The 22,226-nt window shown below is 45.5% G+C and overlaps 1 protein-coding gene across 1 annotated transcript in view; it reads right to left on the bottom strand.

Moving 5' to 3' along the window:
• Nucleotides 1–22,226, bottom strand: part of RPS19 (ribosomal protein S19) — a 181,144-nt gene that overhangs the window by 81,735 nt on the left and 77,183 nt on the right. The gene's annotated exons all lie outside the window — the stretch shown is intronic.

Here is a 22,226-nt window from a genome sequence, read left to right as displayed (position 1 = left end):
AATGTAGATGTTACAGTGTACTCACTGTTGAAGTAATTACATTTGGGTAATCCTTTTGGCAGGGTGCCCTCAGCTGGCCTGAATTCCAAAGTCTTGGGTCCTGCATTGGCTGTCGCCCCTTACCTGACATCAGGTCGTCATGGGTATAAAAGAAGCAGATGCCATTTTCTTCAGTTTTTCTTGCCCCAGATGTCAGGTGCCCCCTAAAAGGGTAGTCAAACTTTATATAAAAATAAATGCACCAAAATAAATTTTACCTTCATCTATAAGCAAATAGACCACATAGATTGTATAAATCAGAGAAGGAAAGATGAGATCATAAAAAAAAAAGGGGCATGGCGGGTGGGTAACCAGGACTGCAACAGTGAATACACTAACATCTACATTTATGGTAAGTGTAGACAACTGTACTATGTTCGTGTTTCACTGTTGCAGGCATTACACTTGGGTAGAGTCCCAAAGCTATGGTTGGGAGGCTGGAACTAAACAGCATTAGCAGCGGCTATGAGGCCCTGCAGAACTGCAGTGGCAAAGCCTGCCCTGGATTTAGAGTGGCAGATAATGCTTTGTAAAGGTGTGCACTGAACTCAAGTAGCTGCCTCTAAAATGTCTCTGGTTGGTACTCCCCTGAGAAAGGCTGCTGAAGTGGATGTAGCTCTGGTGGAAAGTGGCCTAATGCCCCTTAGGCACTGGCTTGCCATGGTGTAAATAGCAGAAACATATGCAGTGACCTATCCACTTAGTCTGCTTTGAGATGGCCTTTCCTTGTGATCCTGCAGCATATGCCACTAGTAATTGCTCTGTCTTCCTGAAAGCTTTGGTTCTTAAGCTGTCTGTGTACGTCCAAAGAGTGCAGAATTCTCCCCCTTGTCCTGTGGATTTGGATAAAAAGTTGGCGGATGAATAGTTCGGTTAAAAGCCACACTGGACACCACTTTAGGCATAGAGACCCTGTCTGGATAAAAAAAATTAAGGTTCCACAGCCATGAGCGCCTGTAGCTCTGAAACTCGTCTTGCAGAAGTAATAGTTAGGAGCAGAGCTGTTTTCCAAGATAAAAACGTTATATCAACCGTAGCAGCTGGCTAGAAAGGAGGCAGGGTGAGCTTTTCCAAGACATAGTTGAGGTCCCATGCAGGTATTGGTGATCTTAAAGGCCTTACATTTCTGGCTCCTCTGAGGAGCTGCTTTAATAAAGGATGAAACAAAAATTGGTGGCTCTGTATTGTAATGAGCCAAAATGGCAGAGGCATGAATTTTAATTGATGAAAAGGAAAGGCCTTTGTCCAGCATCTCAGTTTAAGTATTGCAAAATCTGAGGAATATTTGGTACAGTTGTATCAGTTCCTTGTGCCTGGTTCCAAGCAAAGAATCTCTTCCATTTTCCAGCGTAAGACTTTCTAGTACTAGGCCTTCTGGCTTCCAGAATGACATCCATCACAGCTTTACTGTGAGGTTTTTTTTGTATGACATTATCCTCCATGCTGCCAGGTTTAATGTCCTGAGTTGGCTGTGCAGGATCTGTTTTGCTGGGACAATAGACAAGGTAACTGAGGCAAGGTCCAAGCTGGGCAGAGACAAGTTCCTTAGGATTGGATACCAGTACTGGCGGGTCAGTCTGGGGCAATCGGCATCATCTTTGGCTTCTCCTGTCCTGTCTGACCTTTAGGAGTACCTTGGGGAGGAGAGGCAGTGGAGGAAAGGCATATACTGCTAGGTTTTTCCAACTGACAGACGGGGTGTCCACTTTCCATGCTTGTCTGTGATAAGTCCTTGTGCAGAATCTTTTTAGTTGGTAGTTGAGGGGAGGCAAACAGATCTATGTCCGGGCATCCCCACTTCCATGTTATCACGCTGAAGACTTGTGGATCCAGCTGCCACTCGTGGGGATCCATGAAGTTTCTGCTTAGTCTGCCAGAGTATTTTCCTTTCCTTGCAGGAATTGTGCTTGCAGATGTACTTGGCAAGTCAAAGCTGTGTCCCACAATGTCATGGCTAGTTGGCAAAGGGGGGTCAGCATGTGTGCCCCCTGCTTTATATACTACATGACCGTGTTCTGTCCATCAGTAGTTGCCCCAGATGAAGTAGGTCCTTGAAGGCTGTCAGGGCATTTTGAACAGCTAGCATCTGATTGATTTGTAGATGCATTTGGTTTGAGGTCCATGTGCCCTGAATGCATCTTCCTGCCATGTGGGCCCCCCAGGCATAAATCGGATGCATCCGTTGCGTCTGCCGGGCTGGGGGTAATGTGAATGGCTGTCCCTCGTTCTGGTGACCAGCCTTTGCCCACCGTCGAAACTCCTGTTGCAGGCAGGGAATGAGAGTAAAGACTGTTTCCAGGCTGTGGCAATGTTTGAGTCCAAACACTTTTTAGGTATCATTGAAGTTCTCATATGCAGTCTTGCATATGGAATTAGTAGGATGCAGGATGCCATGAAGCCCAAAGCCTGCAGAATTTTTCTTGCAGATAAGTGGGCCTTTGTTGCCAACATTGTGAAATAGGTAGTCAAGTTGCCTTTCTTTGTCTGGCGTGAGATAAACCATCTGGGCAGTTGTATTCAAGCTTGCACCCAGGAATGTTACCTCTTGAGAGGGTACTAGTTTGATTTCTTTTCGTTGACTGTGTACCCTAGGCATGTTAGAAGTTTTTTCACAAACGCCAGATGCTGAAGAAGAATGTCCTTGTTCTCTGCTTGAATCAGACAATCATCCAAGTAAGGATATATTTGTATTCCTCTGTCTGCAGAATGCAATTACTGGTGCCAGGCACTTAAGACCCTGGGCACAGTAGATAAGCCAAAGGGCAGTGCAGAGAATTGGTAATGCATTGAACCAGCCTTGAATCTGAGGTATCTTCTGCACGATTGTCTGATTGGGACATGCAGGTATGCCTCTTAGGTCTAAAGTCGTAAGGAAGTCGCAAGCCAAGCCTTCTTGCCCAGCATGGGCAGAAGCTGTTGTAAAGTCAACATTTTGAATTTTGGAATATCCAGGAATGTATTCAGAACAGATAGGTCCAGTAACTGCCTCCAGGCCTTGTCCTTTCTTGGTACCAAGAAAGTCTTGGGTGAAATCCTTGTCCCTGCTCTTGCTCTGCTACTTGAATGGCCCCCCATGTCCATGAGGATTGAAACTTGTTTTTGTGCCTCTGCCCATTGATTTTGTGGCAGATCTGGCCAGCCATTTGCCTTTGGCAGAGTATGGAAGTGGAATTTGTAGCCTTGTGACACTACATTTAGAACTCGCTTGTCCTGGGTTATAATGTGCCAATTTTGAGCAAAAAGTGCTAATTTTCCCCTTAAAGGTGCTGACAGAAGATAAGTGCTTGGTGCAGGCAAGGGAAAGTCATTGGGACTGCTTTCTGTACGTTTGTGCTTTATCTTCTCCAGCTTTGGAGGTAGAAGTACCCCATTGTTTTGACCTATAAGAACCTTGCACCTGGGATCTGCCCCTAGGGCGTCTGGATCTGCCCCTCCGAGGTCTGACACAGGAAAGTACCAATTTTTTTGTAGGCCAGTGCCTACTAAACCTAGGTGGCTGTACTTGTAAAAAATCTTAACAGTTTGCATAGATTTAGCTTTATCTTCCATTTCCTTTAACACCTCTTCTGCCTCAACACCAAACAAAGCATCATGCTGTAAAGGTGCATCTAGTAACTTAACTTTAACATGATCAGGCAGATTTTGTTCCTTTAACCAAGCATGCCTCCTAATTACAGAACCCGTAACTGTGGCCCGGCAGGAGGCCTCCAAAGAATCAAAACCACACTGCAAAGTATGCTTTCCAACTTGTTCAGCTGCATGTAATAAATCTTGCATTTCATTGTTTTCAGCACATTCAGAACTTATCATTTTCTGTTTAAGCAATACCATAAGATGTTGCTGATACTTGAGCATATGAAACTGACAGTTTAAGGCCCTTACAGCCAAAGTTGCAGATGTGTAAACCTTTTTCCCCCATCTATCCAGTGCCCTTTAATCTCTGTCAGAGGGGGTTAGGTTTTTTTTTTTTTTGCTGTAGAGGCCTCAACTCCCTTGGGACCCTGTGAAATAAGTTTCTGGGTCAGCAGCAGGGTTTTTAAAAAGAAATTTGTGAGAGTCGGGAACCCTGTAATATCCGTCAGGTTAACAGGAGCTGGAGGTAGGAGTTAGGGGTCAAACTAGACTCCGAATACATCTACATTGTCTAACAGGGGGAATGGCTAGAGGCCTGTGCTGTGGTAGTAAAAGGAAATGCCAGAGCCTCTTTTTAGACTCTGAAAATTCTTGGCTTTCCCAGTGGAAATGCTCCCTCATGGTATGCAAGGTTTCCCAAAAGGAATAATCTTCAGGAGGGGATGCTGAAAGTATAGATTCTTCAGCATCAGAATCCTCATTGGGGGGGGTAAAGAATATCCCTGATCAGAAGAGGAATCAGAAGAAATAGAAACCTGATCTGAAGATTCAGTCGGTGTCTTGCCTAGGCCTCTTATCAGGAGGGGGATGAGAACCCCTGATCAAGGTAATCAGGTCTTCGGCCATTTTGGTCATCTGTTTTTTGGGCATAGAGGCCTGTACACGTGGCTCAGTTTCTTTGCTTTAGAAGCTGCTTTAAATCAGTCTTTGAAGCAGAAGTCGTTTTAATGTGGAGATGGAGGTCTGAATACACCCTCCGAAGCCGGTACCTGCTCAGCGGCTCCGGACCCATCTGAGGGATTAGCGTCAGAGGCTCCAATACTCTGAGTATCCAGAGGCATGGCTGACTCCACGTGGGAGTCGGTAGCGGCCTGAGACTCTAAAAGTAGCGGGTATCCGGGGCTGCAAATGCACCTCACTGAGAACCGGCGACTGGCTTAGGAGAAGCTTCGTAGTCTGTTTTGGGTCTGTTTTTCTCTATCCTTTTCTTTGCGTTTTTTGTAAACTCCAGTACTCTGGTGGCCATCTGACGACATTTTAGGATAATTAAACTGGCTACCAAAATACTTTAAAGCAAAATTATACAGACGCTTAATAGTGCGTTGGTTAAATCTAGCACAAAAGACAACCAGAAATGTTGTGATCAGGGCCTAGGCAAGGAATACAATTAAGAATGAAAATCCTTATGACCCTTTTGCTTTCCGGAAGTAATAAAATTAACCGTTTCTGACATCGGTCTGGAGCAAGAAAAAAGTTTCCCCAACGAAGTACTTAGCTTTATTGAAGACTTCGGTTCTGAAACTCAAATACGAAAATTTCAGGAGTCTACCAACTGGCACTTGAACTGCTTCTGCTTCGGGCACCGCGCGGCAAGAAAGACTGAAGAAAATGGTGTCTGCTTCTTTTATACCTCTGACGACCTGATGTCAGGGAAGGAGCGGACACAGCAGCCTACGCAGGACCCAAGACTTTGGAATTCAGGCCGGCTGAGGGTAACATGCCAGCAGGATTACCCAAATGTAATGACTGCAACAGTGAAACACGTAGAACATCCAAACAAAAGCCCAGCCTCTGGAGACAAATGTCCAATGTGCATCACAAAGCTATGAGATTTTGACAAAGTGACTGCTGCGCAAATATCAATGTAGGCTTTAGAGGAGAAAGCAGCTGATACAGCCACAGACCTGACAGAATGGGCTTTGGGAGGACAAGGCAATTTCAGCCCACATTAGAAACAAGTCGAGAGATGCAGTCTGTAAACCATTGAACTAGTGTAACTTCTTACCAATTGGCTAGGCCTCACAGCATCTAAAAAGGACACAAACAACTGGTCGGAATACCTGCAGTGTAGTGTTTTGTTCTGTGATAACACAATTGTCTGAATATCAAATAGATGCAATAAATACTCTCCCTTCTTGGCAAGACTCAAAGAAAACTGGCAATATCAACTGGTTAACGTTAGACTCTGTAGCTACTTTAGGCACGAAGAAAGGGATTTGTATGAAGGGAAACCATCCTTTTGAAAAATGTACGGTGGCTTGGAAAAAAAGGACTGAACTTCTGTAATTCTTTTAGCTGATGTGATGGCCACCAAAGGCAGTTTTCCAGTACATGTACTTCATTTCACAATTGGTAGCTGGTTCAAAGGGCTTCCGAGTTGGGCCTTGGAGGATAACCGCGAGATCCCATGGGTCTTTAATTGGAGGTCTAAATTTAACATGAAGACTGCGCAACCTACACATGGACAGAGACCCTAAAGAATCTCCAGCACGAGAATTTGATATGGCTGTCAGCTGAAGCCTGACTGTGGAAAAACTAGCCCCTTCCTCAAAGGAGAGAGGAACCGAAAGAGGATTGACAATGGAGCTGAGAAAGGGTCAATGTTTTCCTTAGAGGACCAAACAGCAAATCCTTTCCATTTGCTTTTGTATATCTTCTTAGTCAAAGCTTTCAGAGAAGCAAAGACTAAACATGGGAAGAAAGCCTGGATCTTTTAACAATCATCAGAAGTGGAGAAACCAAGAGATCAATTTGAGGGTGGATAGATTCTAATGTAGGCCTTCTAATGGGTGAGAAAGGAGGTCCTCTCGAGTTCCAGTATCCATGGTGAATATTTTAGGTGAGACCAGAGAAAGGGAACCATATCTGATGAGGCAAGTAAGGGGGCAATAAGGAGTTCTGCTTTCTGTAGAAACTTCAGCATCAGCAGTAATGGGGGATAACCACAAAGGAGACCACCAGAGGGCCAACTGTAAGCTAAAGCATCCCTTGGGAACTCCCCTAAGGGGGGGGGGGGGATCAGAGCAAAGTACCTGCTGCATTTGCTGTTTTGAGGGGTTGCACTGAGTTGCAAGTTGGATAGCCCTAATGGCTGAAAATCAAATTCGCTACTTACTGATAGAGGAACAACTTGTGAGGAAACTAGAGTTTGCCTGCGAGAACACTGGACTTCCCTGGTATGAGTTTTGCAATCATAAATCATACTGCCCATTCCCAGACCCTCATGGCTTATCTGCACAAAGGATATGATTGGGTTCCTTCTTGTTTGTTGATATTCCACACTACTTGCATATTGTCCATGTGAACTGCAATAGTTCCTAAAGGGAGAACATCCTGAAAGGCTTGCAACATTAGGACCACTCATCTCCAGTAGAGAGTAGGTGCCTCTTGCAAACGGGTGTCAATTTGATAGAACAGACAGAGGCTGGTAAAGAACGGACTACTGAACAGCCAGGGTCCACTAGAGAACTTGCATAAAAAATGTTGCCAACAGGACAACACTGATGGCAGCCGCCAGAGATCCAAGAGCCTGAAGCATTAACCTCCCTGGTGGAGATGGGAGGTCTAGAATAGTCTGTATTTGATCTCTGCTTGAATGCGATTGGGGGGGGGGGGGCAAGGATGCTACTTGATTTGTAGTGTCCAGAATAACCCCAATGATTCCAGCTTTTGAACTAGGAATGGATGTATTTTTTCCAGATTTACAGGGATGCCTAGGGAACTGGTAATCCTAAACAAATGATCCCTGCCCTGAATAAGTTGATGCTTGGTTGGGGCAGTTAGCCAGTCATCCAAATACGGAAACACTGAATCCATGCAGTCTGACATGAGCTACAACTACTGCATACACTTGGTAAACACCCTGGGGGCTGCGGTGAGTCCAAAGGGCAGAACTCTGAATTGGAAATGACTGGCTGCCAGCCAAAAGCGCAGATGCCTTCTGAAGCAGCTGTACATCTTGATGTGGTAGCAATACACACCCTGCAAGTCTATAGAGCATCCTTCCGCAGCAGTGGTAATATGGACTGAACCGTGATCATCCGGAACTTCTATTTCTTCACATACTGGTTTAGATACAAGACTGGTCTCCGGTCCGTGGTTTACTTTGTCACGAAAAAGAAGCAAAGTTCTAAATCCTCTGTCAAGTTGGGACCTCTTGGATGGACTTTTCTGCAGCAGCAGCAGTTTTGATTTCTTGTACTGCATAATCCCTTTGACTGGGTGAAATGTCAGGGAGATGACGGGCTGGTACTGAAAGCCTCCAAAAACAGACTCTTCAGAACAGGGATTTTTGGTCCGACCAGCCACCTCTAAGGATTTCTAAAATGTCTCCAAAGGAGACATCTTATGGTGGTGACCTTGGGGACCCTTCTCCCTCAAAGTCAGTCTTCGGTGATAGACTCTATAGGAGTCTGTGCCTCCTTTTGCAAGTCTTCTTGCGAGGGACCGCCCCCCTTTCAAGATGATCAGGTGAGGTATCAGAAGAGGAGACTCCCTCTATGGGCACATCTTGGAGGCTTCGAGGCAGGCTGACTCTGGACAGGTATGATGGACTCAGCAGTGAGATCCAGTGAGGAAAGATTGGGAGAATCACAGATCTGAGAGCGCCATCTCAGAAAAAAATGACCCTTTCCACAATCTGGAAGGCTGATGGACCCAAGAGACACCTTCTCAAACCCCCTCAGAGCCAAAGCAGTTGTGGAAGGAGAGGAGGGACAACTAGAGGAGGGTCAATTTGCGTCACAGGTCTCTAGGAAGAATCTGACCAGGTTCCGATAAGGATGGAGCTGAACCTCTACCCCCAGATCCATAGCAAACATCGCGGATCTGAGACCAACTCTAACCTGAAGCCATCATAGTCAGGGTAACCACTGCAGTCAAGAAAGACAGCTTGCTTGGATCAGTTGCCTACTCTCAACTGGCCATGTTCTTGGGGCTCCAAAATGAGAGAGCGGATCTAAGGAGATCTGGCTTGGTACAGAGAAGTATTCATAGCTCCAAGACTGGATTGTAAATAAAATGCCTTATCTGAATCTCAGCTCAGAGAAACTTCTGCATCATCCTGTTCATATTTAGTTCAGACAATCTACAGGCCGCAGAGTCTGGTCTTGAATGCCCAATGAGAATTTGGAAAATTTTTGCTGGTACGGTTGGGGACAGTGACCCAAGAGACACATCAGGAGTTTGGCTCCAGACTCTTGAATCCAAGGAGGAAGCTGAAAGTGAGAATACAAAGTTAAGGTACTTCCTGTTGGCTCCAAGAAATGTTTTGGATCCAAGGAAGCAGATTTAGGTCTCTGAACTGACAAGTTCGAATCAGAGGATTCTGACACTTTAGTAGGTGGCTCAAAAGCAGCCCTCGAAGTCTTGTGAGGGCGTTTTCTTGTGATCTGAGGAGGCAGGTGTAGGTTGAGTGGGGATGAGCCCCCAGCAAAAATGAGAATTAAGATGGCAAAAGTGCAGAATTTGTTTCTGCAATCAGCCATGGCCCTGGGATTGAACTCTTCAGACGGTGCAGTTCAGTTGCAGATGCTCAGCATACACATTTACTGTGCACAACGGAATGTGGGATTTGATGCCCATATTTTAAATGGTGCTTACCCCAAAGGCTTGTCTGAAACATAAAAAGCAAAAATAAAAACCCAATCCAAAATGAAACCACAATAAAAATCGGGAAAGTACCCCCCCCCCACCACCTTTAAACATAGAAAGAATATTGTCTGTAAATGGACAACCAAAGCAGCAACAGAAAGGAAAAACAATGCTAAAGTGCCGAAAACAAAACACCACCAGCAAAAAGTAACAGGAGGAGAGGTAGAGCAGAATAAGAAGAGAAAAGTTACAAAATAAACACTTCGACTGATAACTGTACAACTTCAGACCAGACAACCACATCTATCAGTGATGGTGGCAAACAAGATCTGGGAAAGTTGAGTACAGTGCAGAGCACTGTGGGTAGTGAGAAGAGCTCAAGGCTGGAACCAAAGTCTGTGAAAAATGTGGCAGTCTCGGATCCATAACCCCAACAGTGAGGAAGAATGAAAAGATCATATCAGATCTTTCAGCAACTCTCCAACTCGCAAAACAAGAGATCTAAAACAGTCCAACCTACTTGACAGCTTAATATCAAGAGTTAACTTCTACAAAGAATCTTCCCTCTTTCTTGACCATAGCATCATAGGAAGTTACTAGGCTAATGACACTAGGGCCCTTACAAGCCTAACCAAGTTCTTACCCTTATTTCCATGATCAACACCAATTACCCAAGAGACAAGTGAACCCCCCCCAGCTGAATTTATGGTCACCCATCCAAACATCCAGATTGCATTTGAAGATGACCAAAGAGGTGCTCCGCTTGACAAAGTGGGAGTCTGTTCCAAAGACGTGGTAACCTCTGGAAGGCAAATGTGTCTTTCCAGCATGTTTTTGTCACATACCAGGTTAAGGTCTTTAGAGAGAGTAACCTGTGTACCATTTGACTTGCAGATATGCAGCATTTCCAATAAAGCAGAAGCAGTGTCCAGCCCACTGAAAAATGCTCCAGAGGCGGCCATGGCCTTAGTGGAATAGGCTAGGTTAAGAGTCCAGGTGTTTGCCATTGTAGGTATAACAAAAGGAGATGGCTTTGGACAGCCAAATAGAAAGTCTGCTTTGCAACATCTTTTCCCAGAGCCCTGGGGTAAAAGGAGACAAACACTTGCTTTGATTTCCTATGGGATTTGGTCTTGTCTGGGTAGAATCTTAGTTGTCTGTGATCATCAAGGGAATGCAGGACTGTAATTTTTTGGGACTGTGGGAAAGAGATGGGGAGGTAGATACACTGGTTCACACACAGATCAGTTACCACCTCAGGCATGAAGGACAGGTTGTTCCTTAGGGTCACTATCCTTACCCTGGTGGAAGAAAACAGGTGGTGTGGCCATGGAGGCCTTGAGCTCAGACACTCTCCTGGCTGATGTCAAGACCACCAAAAGCAGTTTGCAAGGGCAATATTTCAAACAGGCTGTAGCTGCCGGCTCAAAAAGGGTCACCGTGAGCTTCTCAAAAACGTAGTTCAAGTCCCATGGCAGTGGAACTGGCCTCCTGGGGAGCCTGAGCAGCAGCACTCCCTGTAGGAACAATTTCACTGGTACCCATAAAGCGAGCCAAAACAGCAGCTAGGCAGCCCTTAACAGAAGACTATGCCAGCCCTGCTTGCAATAATTTGCACAGGTATGACAGCACTAAAGGGACATCTCTCTGAAATGGGTCTAGCTATCTTTGAAGACACCAAATGGAGAATCTTTTCCATTTGGATAAATAAGACATCCTAGTACTGGGTTTCCTGGCCTCCTGCAGGACATTAAGCACGTCCTTAGTGTAAAGGTCTCTGAAAGGGATCAAAACTATCACCCATAGGGTTAGGTTCAAAGATTCCAAGTAGGGATGGATCAGGGATCCATTGTCCTGTGTGAGAAGGTCCACTCTAAAGTAACTTGTGGTGACTGCCCCTGGCTAAATGCTGAAGGAGGGAGAACCAATGCAGTCTTGGCCAAAAGGGAGTCACCAACAAGATTTTTGGTTTGTCCTGCTGAATTTTCATTAGGACTTTTTGTAAGCATGGGAAGGGGGGGGGGGTGTACAGAAACATCCTCTTCCATGAGACAGAAAGGCGTCACACCACCCTCAGTAGGGGGCTGGGTGCCCTGGTACAAAACTATGGAAGTTGCCTGTCCAGTCAAACATCTATTTGTGGCGTACCCCACCTGTGGACTATGTCCAGGAACAAATCCCTAAGGTAGCATCCATTCGTTGGATTGTGACATGGATCAGCTCAAGGTGTCTGCCTTTTTGGATTGTGACATGGACCAGCTCAAGGTGTCTGCCTTTCCGGATTGAAGGAATTAGACCGCTTGTAGGGTGACACCATGCTGGGCCGCCAATTCCCAGGCCTGGAGTGCAAGTCTGCATAGCAAATATGATTTTGTTCACATACCAGAGAATTGTAGAGCTGTCTGAACAACTTCAGGGGGCCTTGCTTCTGAATGTGCTGGAAGGCTCTCAGAGCAAAGACATGGCCCTCATCTCCCCGTTGTTGATTTGGCCCTCTTGAAGGTGCCTGTCCAGGTGACTTGCACCATCAGGCTGTCCACAGCAGCCCCCCCAACCCAGGTCCGAGGCATCTGTGTACATCCCCTTACAACCCCTCACTCCAGTCTAGAAGTCCAGTATTAAGAGAGCGAGACTATCCAACAAAGGATCTCCTTCCTTAGACATGGCAGGAAGGGAATGGTATGGTCCAAGGGGTGGGAGTGTTGGGTCCATGTGGACCCAGGTACCAATGAAGTTTTCTCATGTGGAGTCTTGCCAGTGGCAAGATGGGTATAGTGGAGGCGATGTGTCCTAAGAGTCAGATATTGTCTTGCTGTTAGAACAGTGGCGTGGAGAATGGACAGCAGGTATTGCTTCAGGCTTTCCACCTTTTGGGGTGGAAGGAATGACCTCATAACATCTGTCCTGATTCTGCACCCCAAGAAAACTTGGTCCTGGGAGGGGTATAGTTTAGACTTTGTGAACTCCAGAGACTGCCAAACAAATTATTTTTTCTGAAGGTGGATGTGCAGGGAAGTGGCGCAACCTACCTGGAACAGGAAGTTGTCTAGGTAATGGAAAAATCTGAATCCCTTGGACCCTACAACAGGCTACCACTGGAACAAGACACTAATACCCTTGAAGCAGTAAATAGTCCAAAGGGCAAGGCAGAGAACTGAATGTGAGGAACCTACAGAGAAGCATAAATACTTGTTGTAGGTGAGCATTATGGGGATATGCAGATATGCTTCTTTGATGTCCAAGGTGGCCAGAAATGCCAGAGGCATTAGCAAGGGAAGAGAGTCTGGAGTGTAAGCATGTGAAAAGTGCTTACTTGCCAAAAAAGGTTGAGGTGGGAAGATCCATAATGGGACTCCATGGCCAGTCTTTCCTTGGGACTAGGAAAAGTCTGGAGTAAAAACCCTCTCTCCTGACAGAGGGACAAGTTCATACCTTTCTACTGTACAGATTTAAGCAGAATGTCCAGACTTCTGCCTCATTTTTGGTCTGTTCCTCAAAAAAAAAATTTTTTTTAAGCAAACAGATCTAAGGATTAAAGTCATGAAATGACATTTGAATTCCAAAATTCATATCCTTCAGAAAATGCACGCCAATACAAATCCTGTTATTCTAGCAACTTTAAGTTTATAAGAACAATATTTAAAACTTGGCCCTATTTTTGGACCTTTGTCCCCCATTTATGTCAGGCTTTGTCCAGAGTTTTTGCGCTAAGAGGTTGAAAGGTATGGACAGGTTGTATAGTCCCTTGTGAGGGGAGGCTGTCAGACTGTCTGGAAAAGGGATAGTTGGTCCTTCAATGCCTCTTAAGGAGAGGGGAATGACCCAAGTCATGAAATAACCCTTTTCTATAACGGACAAGACCCACTTGTATGACTTAATGCTTTGCCAGATGGGAAGACAGTGAGAGTTTTGGGATAGGGATGGAATCTGGAGGGGGTGAAGGAGAAGGCAGGTAGTCGCAGACTACTTGCCCTGTCCTGGTTTCTGAACAAGAGTCAGAGAAGGCCTGGGCAAGGCTGCTGTTCCTGGGAGGTCTTTTTGCTCCTAGAATGAAGGGTAGGAGCAGAAGGTTTCCTGATGAAGTGTCTTGGTGGAAAATTCCTATGAAATTTAGGGACTGAGACAAATGTTTCAAGTCTTGCAATTTTTCCCTTTTGTTGAAGGGTTTTGAAAAGCACAGTCACTCTGGCCCAAAGTAGGCAGAATTGTTCAGCGGAGCATCCAGAAGTTTAGCCATGATGTTGTCTGGTAGGGGCTGGAGTTTCAGCCAAGAGTACCTTCTCAGCACTGAGGCAGAAACTGCACATCTGGCGGAGGCCTCTGCAGCATTACAACTGCATCTGATGGAATGCCTCGTAACCTGAGAGGACAGGGAAACACGGTTACATATTTGAGCTTCAGAAAGAGAGTCTGTGGCGGCCCCAAAGGGAGTACTTAAATTCGAAGGATCCGACGACAGGACGAGCAGATGTTTGACTGGAGGCAGAGAAGTTCTCAGGAAAGATGTGCAGATGTTACGTATGGGTCACACACCAGACAGACATCCCACGTACCTCGCAGTGACTAACGTTTTTATGTACTGGCCGAACGTTTGGGTAGCTAAGGAGAGGACAGCCCAAAGGCGATGAATAATGCAACATGGGAATAGGACATATTTACTTTATAGCATAAGAAAATTATACACCACAAAAAAAGTACTACTACTAAAAAAAATAAAGCATATGCCATACTTCACATCATTAATGTTGGGGAAAAGTACTTGGAATAATTTGAGTCGCCACACATCCAACAAATTCTTAAAAGTCCAGTATTTCCAGATTTTCTTGTTCTGTCATATTTCACAAATATAATTACTGCATTACAAAGTTACTTTTTTATTACTGCACACCATCTCCCAAATCTTGTTTCTGCTTCATTTCTACTGTACACTTAACTCTAGCGCTCCCTTTCTCCCCAGGATTTTCAGTTGAAACACTGGAAAAGCCTTCACTGGTACAGGCCTTTTGTGATCTTTATTAAACTAAGTAGCATCTCCTGTTTTACAGCTCACTTTTTGGACAAACCGGCATTTCCTCTTCAGCATGTACTTCAAAAAATGATTCGTCCCTCCAAGAATATTTTGAAGATAGGTGGGTACAGCAGTTTTGAAATCTCACGCCTGCTTTGGACTTTCCCCAAATAGTGGAATAAATTTATTCCTCTGCATCCTGGTGTACAATGACTAATTCTCCACAAACACTATGCTGTCTCCCACTTTAGTACTTTTGTCCTTCTGCCAGTAGTTTTTGTCAGAATCAAAGTCCTTTTGCTGGCAAGACTGCATCTTTACTATTAAAAGGTCAAGGTTGCTTTTTCATAGCCAGGTTTGGAACACACACGCGATGTGCACTTTCAATCAACTCCTCCAAAATGGACTGAACCATGACCATCCTGAATTGAGTTTTTACTGACCTCAGGAAAGTCAGGTCCAAAAGTGGCCTCAGATCAAGAAAGCACAGTTGTGTACACTTACCATAAGTGTAGATGTTGAGTGTACTCACTATTGCAGTAATCACATTTGGGTTATCTGCTTTCAATAGCCCTCAGTCGGCCTGATTATCAAAGTCTTGGGTCCTGCGTCGGTTGCTGTCTCATCTTCCATGACGTCAGGTAGTTAGGGGTATAAAGCATGCAGCCGACGTAATTACATCAGTTTTTTCTTGCCCCAGCTGTCAGGTGCCCCACTAATGGGTAGCAATTAAATATAAATATGCAAGATTACACACACAAGGTTATACCTCCAACAAAAAAGTAAATGCACCAAAAAGCTTTTAAGCCAAAAGTCAGGGGCTGGAGGGAGGGTAACCAGGACTGCAACACTGAATACACGAACATCTACATTTACGGTAAGTACTATATTCTTCGTGTTTCACTGTTGCAGTCATCACATTTGGGTAGATTCACTGTTGCAGTCATCACATTTGGGTAGATTCCCAAAGCTAAGGATGGGAGGAGGAATTTAGATAGCATTAGGAACAGCTATAAGGCCCTGCAAGACTGCAGTGGCAAAACCAGCTTTGGATTTAGAGAAAATAGGCAAATGGTAATGCTTGGTGAACTCCAGGTAGCAACTTCTAGGATGTCTCTAGTAGGGACACCTCAAAGGCTGTGGAGGTAGATGCAGCCCTGGTTGAGTGTGGTCTTATCCCCTGTGGGATAGGTTTTCCATGGCGCTTACAGCAGAAATGAATGCAATAGATTATCCATTTAGAAATGGTTTGCTTTGAAATGGCCTTCCCCCTCTGCCCCTGCAGCAAATGCCACCACCAGTTCAGATTTCCTTTCAGGTTTAGTCCTGTCCACATAAAATCCAAGTTGTCTGTGCACATCCAAGGAGTGCAGTATCCGTTCCCCTTTGTTCTGTGGATTAGAAAAGAAGGTTGGCAAATGAACGGACCGATTAAGAGCCACACTGGATACTACCTTGGGCATGGAGGGATTGGTCCTGAGGGACACCCTGTCCGCATGAAAGATGATGAAAGGCTCCACTGCCATAAGGGCCTGTAATTCAGATACCCTTCTTGAAGTGACTGCTAAAAGGAAGGCTGTTTTCCAAGAAAGGAATTTCAACTCTGCACTTGCAGCTGACTCAAAAGGAGGTAGTGTGAGTTTTTCCAATACAAAGTTAAGGTCTCAGGCTGGAGTTGGGGCTCTCCTGGGTGGTCTTAAGTTTCTGGCCCCTCTGAGGAACTGCTTGAGCAGAGGATGAGAGAAGAGGGGTGGTTCTGTGTTGTAATGAGCTGAAATGGCTGAGGCATGAATTATGATGGAGGAAAAAGAAAAGCCCTTGTGAAGCATCTCTGTTAAGTATTGAAGAATCTTGAGGTCAATTGGGTGCTGCTGTGCCCATCCCTTGAGTTTGGTCCCAGGAACAGAATCTTTTCCATTTTTCAGCATAAAATTTTCTATTACTAGGCCTCCTTGCCTCCAAAATGACATCCAAACACCGGTTTCCCAAGGGATAGTAACAGAGAGGTCAAGCAATTACCCAGGCTGCCAGGTTCAGGGTTTGAAGCGGAGGATGCAGAATCTGGCCCTCCTGCTGGGACAGCAGGGTAGGGATCTGAAGCAGGTGCCATGGTGCCAGCAGTGACACTGCAAAAGAGGGGGGTACCAGTGTCAGCATGGCCAGTCTGGTGCAATCAGTATCATCCTTGGTTTGTCCTGTTTGATCTTTAGTAGTACTTTGAGGAGGAGGCGCAGACTAGGAAAAGCATAAACCGATAGATTTTTCCAGTTGAAGGACAGGTCATCCACTTTCCAAGCTTGTTTGTGGGGAGTCATTGTGCAGAATAATTGGTAGTTCTGGGGGGGGGGGGGCAAACAGGTTTATATCTGGGCTCCATTTGTTTATCAACATGTTGAAAGTCTTTGGTTCCAGTTTCCACTCATGTGGGTCCATGAGATTGCCAGTGTATTTAGTTTTCCTGGCAGGAATTGAGCCTGTAGATGTACTTGGTAGCTCAAGGCTGTGCTCCAAAGAGCCAATGGCTAGTCTGCAGAGGGGGTATGAAAGCCCCCCCCCCACTTGTTTTATGTACCATATAACAGTGGTGTTGTTTGTCCTTACCATTAAATGTCCTGGAAGAATGTGGTCCTTGAAGGCTGTCAGAGCATTCTGTACAGCTAACATTTCTTTTTGATTGATATGCAGGTGCATTTGACTTGGGTTCCATTTGCCCTGAATGCACTTCCCTGCCAGGTGAGCCTCCCATGTATAGTCTGATGCATCTGTTAGGGTTTGGACGGCAGGGGGTAGAGTGAATGGTAGTCCCTTGTTTTGGTGGCAGGCCTCTGCCCTCCAAAGGAACTAACTGTAGGCAAGGTATGACAGGAATCATTGTTTCCAGATCCTGAGAATGTTAACACCATAGGCTTTTTAGATACCATTGTAGTTTCCTCATATGCAGTCTTGAATAAGGAGAATGCAGGAGGCCATGACCCCAAGGCTTGCAGTATTTGCCTTGCAGATAGCAGGGTTTTTGTGGCCATTAGTTTGAAGTAAGCTGTCAAACGAATTTGTTTCTCTGGCATGAGGACAGCCACCTGGGAGGTTGTGTTCAAGCTTGCTCCCAGGAATATAATTTGTTGACAGGGTACAAGATGAGATTTATTTTCGTTTATGGTGTACCCTAGACAAGTTAGCACCTTTTGTACAAACGCCAGATTCAGAAGCATGTCCGGCTTTGTCCTGGCTTTCTGCCCGAATTAGACAATCATCCAGGTATGGGTATATTCGAATATTTGCCTGCAAAATGCAACGACAAGCTAGGCACTTTGTGAATACCCTCTGCGCAGCAGATAAGCCAAAGGGCAGTGCACAGAACTGATAGTGCATGCAACTTGCCTGCTTTGAAGCGTAGGCATCTTCAAGATTCCCCGATTGGTATGTGCAAGTATGCTTCCTTTAAATCCAGTGTTGCCAACCAGGCATCCTTGCCTAGCATAGGAAGCAACTGGTGAAAAGTTAGCATCTTGAATTTTGGGATCACCAAAAAGGTGTTTAGGATAGAAAGGTCCAGGATAGGACACCATGAGTCGTCTTTTCTGGGTACCAGGAAAAGTCTTGAGTAGAAACCTTGTCCCTTTTCCTCTTCTGGTACAGTTTGACTAGCCCTTAAGCTAGAGAGAGTACTTGCTTTTGAGGCTCTGCCCACTGATTTGGGGGTAGATCTGGCCAACCGTTTGGGGTTGGTAACGTGTGAAAGTGAAATCTGTATCCTTGGGGAAACAGATTTAAAACCCATTTGTCCTGGGCAATTAATTCCTATTTTTTTTGTCTGCACAGCAATCTTTCCCCCTAAAGGAGCAGTCAGTTGAGAAGGGCTTGGAAGTTTTAAAGTCATTGAGACAGTTTACCATAAGGGGGGAGTCTTACTACTCCCCGAATTGGAAGTGGGAGCCGCCCCCCCACTGCTTAGTCCTTTAAGTACCTTGGGACTGAAGCCTGGGTGTTCTGCTGGTTCTGGGTTTGAACTGAAGGCCTGGAAGAGGCAGGAAAGGACCAATTCTTAGAGGGCCAATGCCTACTAAATCTTGAAGGCTGTACCTGTAGGAAATTTTAAGTTTGCATAGATTTAGCTTTTTCCGCCATCTTTTTCAGTATTACTGCTTTGTTGCCAAACAGGTGGTCCTGATTTAAGGGAGCATTCAGCAATTTAGCTTTAACATGATCTGGCAAAGATTGCTCCTTAAGCCAAACATGCCTTCTAAGTACAGACCCAGTTACAGCAGCCCTGCAAGATGCCTCTAGTGAATCAAAACCACATTGCAAAGTATGTTTTCCAACTTGTTCAGCAGAATGCATTAAATCCTGTAAATCCTTATTTTCAGCAGTCAGGAATCATTTTCTGTTTAAGCAATCCAATAATATGCTGCTGATACTTTAACATATAAAACTGGCGGTTTAAGGCCCTAATGGCAAAAGTTGCAGAAGTGCAGACCTTCTTACCCCATCTATCCAGCGCTCTGGAATCTCTATGAGGGTGTAGGATTTTTGGCAGTAGTAGCCTTAATGCCCTTGTGTGCCTGTGAAATGGTCTCAGGATCCGCAATAGGATTTTTAAAAAGGAACTTGTGAGAGAGTCAGGAACCCTGTAATATCCATCAGGTTTTCTAGGAGCAGGAGGTAGAGAGTCAGGGGCCAGGTTAGATTCCGAAAAGGCATCAACAATGTCCAGTACAGAGGGGATAGCTAAAGACCTGTGTTGGGGCAGGAGTAAGAAATCCCCAAGCCTCTTTTTAGAATCAAGAGTAATCCTGGCTTTCCCAGCGAAAATGCTCCCTAACATTATGAAAGGTTTCACCAAAAGAGAAATCCTCTGGAGGGGAAGTAGAGGGGAACAGAATCCTCTGCATCAGAATCCTCATAGGTAGATAAGGGTAAATCCTGGTCATTAGAGGAAACAGAATCCTGATCAGAAGTATCATAAGCAAATTCAGTCCTAGGTCTCTTAGAAGGGGAAGGATTGCCTTCCCCTTGATTAAAGTAATAAGATCTTCAGCCATTCTTGTCATTTGTTTTTAGGCAGAGGCCTGACCATGCGGTATAGGCATCGGTTTTCTAGGCATGGTTAAGAGTTTTAGGCCTTGAAGAAGATGGCGTCTGTTTAATATACAAGTCAGAAGGCCTGAATACACCCTCAAGTCGGTGCCTGCACAGCGGCTCCAGACCCATCCAAGGTAGAGACATCCACAGGTTCCACAGTTGAAGCATCTCTAGGCATACCAGACCCAGAATGGGTCTCAGTAGTGGCCTGTGAATCTGAAGTAGAGGGCATCAGGGGCTGCGAAAGCGCCTCACTGAGTACTGGCAAACTGGGCAACCTGTCTGTCTATCTTTGCATTTTTTCGGAATGTCAGTAGTCTGGTGGCTTACCGAAGATATATCTGGATAATTGAACAGAGTACCAAAATATTTAGAAGCGTAAATATACAGACGGAACAGTTCGTTGTTTAAATAAGGCACAGATCAGACAGTGAGGTACATCGTGGTCAGGGCCTAGGCAAAGATTACAGTAAGATAAGAATCTTTGAAGTATTTGCTTTCCACAAGAAATACAATGACTGACATCTGTTTAGAGCAAGAAAAAAGTTTCCCCAACAGGGTACTTGGCTTTAGTTGAAGACTTCAGTTCTGAAACTCGGAAAAAAAAAAAAAAAAATTTCAGGAGTTGGCAGACTGGCACTTGCGAACTGCATCGGGCACCGCATGGCAAGAGAGACTTATGTAATGGCGTCTGCTGCATGCTTTATACCCCTAACTACCTGATGTCATGGAAGAGGAGACAGCAACGACGCAGGACCCAAGACTCATCAGGCCGACTGAGGGCTACTTCAGATAACCCAAATGTGATGTCTGCAACAGTGAAACACGAAGAACATCCACCATGCTCCAACACTGATGGAGCCAAGAGTCAGGGAGGGAAGCTCTCAGCGTCTGACAGCTAATCACTACGGCTTCAACACCTTGGCCTGTCTTTTTGCTACTAAACAAAAATCTCGTGTAAATTCCTGATCAGATTTGATCTGGATGACTTTTCCAGCAGCTTTACAATAACCAAAGCTGCTGATTCCCTCTGATTATGCTGAACATCAGGAAGGAGTCTCTCTGGTTTGGGATGTTTCATAAAGGGAATGGAGTAGCCACTGGACAGGATCCTTTGCACCCATAGATGGAAACGTGGTTAGCCATCACAAACTAGGTACGAGGATAAGCAGCCCCCAACTGCCTCCAGAGAGGAAAGTTGGGCAACTTTTCAGGAGTGCTGAAAGGGTTTGTCCAAGTTTTTGAGGACTCCCTCTGCCCCGCTAGCAGTGTCTACCATAACTGTTTAGCCCTTTCCCTTTGGGGAATGTCTCCGAGATTCCTGAAAAGGACCTTGAGATTTCTTGAACCACAACTTTTTATAGGTTCAAAGCATGACACTAGGCTATTGGTCCCTTATGAGCCTAGCCAAGAATTTCGCCATGTTCCCTCAAAGTCAGCACCTGTTTCCCCTGTCCAGCAGGGACAGGTCGGATCCCAGTCAGTATCCGTTTCCCCCGACAGGCAGGGACACAGGTGGGATCCCGGGGGTATATTTTCCGTTTCCCATCTAGTCGTCCAGGTTCCTCAGAGTGTGCTAGAGGTACTCTGACTATTGTCTATTCCACAGACGGCCAATGCTTGTGGGGTAGAAAACAGGATTTTCACAGCCGATGCTTGTGGGGTAGAAAACAGGATTTTCATGGCAGACAAGGTTTTTCTATATTTCTTGCTATGGGAGAGTACGTTTCTGAGTGTGGGGCCAAACAATAAAAATCCCATCAAAAGGTGCACTGACGAATGACTCCTTGAAAGGTTCCGCAAAGTCACAGCCGCATCCAGGCATGACTCCTAATGGCAATGCATTAACTGGCAACCCTTGAGGTACCCTATGCAGCGGGGGAAATTAACCTCATGGATGTGTTGGAAACTGGCCATTCTGGAGGAAAAGCCCACCTGTTCCTTTATCAGGCATGAACTCTGAAACGGAGCTAGATAGTTCCTTAATTAAATTTCTGTAGCCTTGTAAAGGGAGAAAGATTGGCTACTTTCACTATGAGTGCTAAACAAAGCATTAAGTGCTCTTGCCAAATCTGTCCATGGCCTTAGGGGATGGGCACTGGATCTTTCCAGAGCTAGCTCCTTTTTGGTAGCTGCCGCAACAAACACGGCATCTACTGGAAACCCTTTAGTCCAATGTGGTCTGCTGGGACACTAAAAATCCTATCTGTGCATTTGGGGATAGATTCTACAGTGTCCAGCTTCTTCCATGCCCCGACTGATACTAGGCCAACGAGTGTGTCAGAAGAGGAGCACCCAAGATGTTAGACTGACCGGGCCCAAAAGCCTCCAAGAACAGTTTAAGTAGGGTTTTAGGTAGACCAACCACCTTTTTAACATAGGATTTTTAAGATGTCTCCACAGGAAACACCCTCAGGTGGAGATCTCGGGGATCCTTTTCCTCAAAATTGGTGTCTTCAGTGAGAGATTCTTGTGGAGAATCCAGGTGCCTCTTCTGGAGAAGGTACCCCAGAAGGGAAGGTAGATGTTTTGGGGAAGATATTGGAAGACACCTGGGGCTCCAATGACAAACAGCTTGGAGATTTTGCTGCGCCAGCTGTCCCAGAGTGACAGACGTAGGGTCTCTGACAGTATCTAGGTAAGGGGTGGATCCGAAAGTACTGGAACAGAGGATGTCCTGGGTTGGGAGAGAACCTTCACCACCACCTCGAAGGCAAACTGGCTGGGAGACATGAAGACTTTCTCCCTAGAGCCAAAGCTGTCAGGGCCGAAAGTACCCAAGACCTCCCACCTCTCCACTCCAAACAGGAGTCTGCACCGAGCTGTCAAAGGACCCAGGGGAAAGCAGTAGTTTAAAAAAAACAGATGTCGAGGC

Source organism: Protopterus annectens, chromosome 8.part0 (genome assembly GCF_019279795.1).
Source record: "Protopterus annectens isolate FY-2018-M chromosome 8.part0, PAN1.0, whole genome shotgun sequence".
Taxonomy (NCBI): Eukaryota; Metazoa; Chordata; order Ceratodontiformes; family Protopteridae; genus Protopterus; species Protopterus annectens.
The sequence above is the reverse complement of the archived record's forward strand: the minus strand, read 5'-3'. Positions and strand labels throughout refer to the sequence as shown.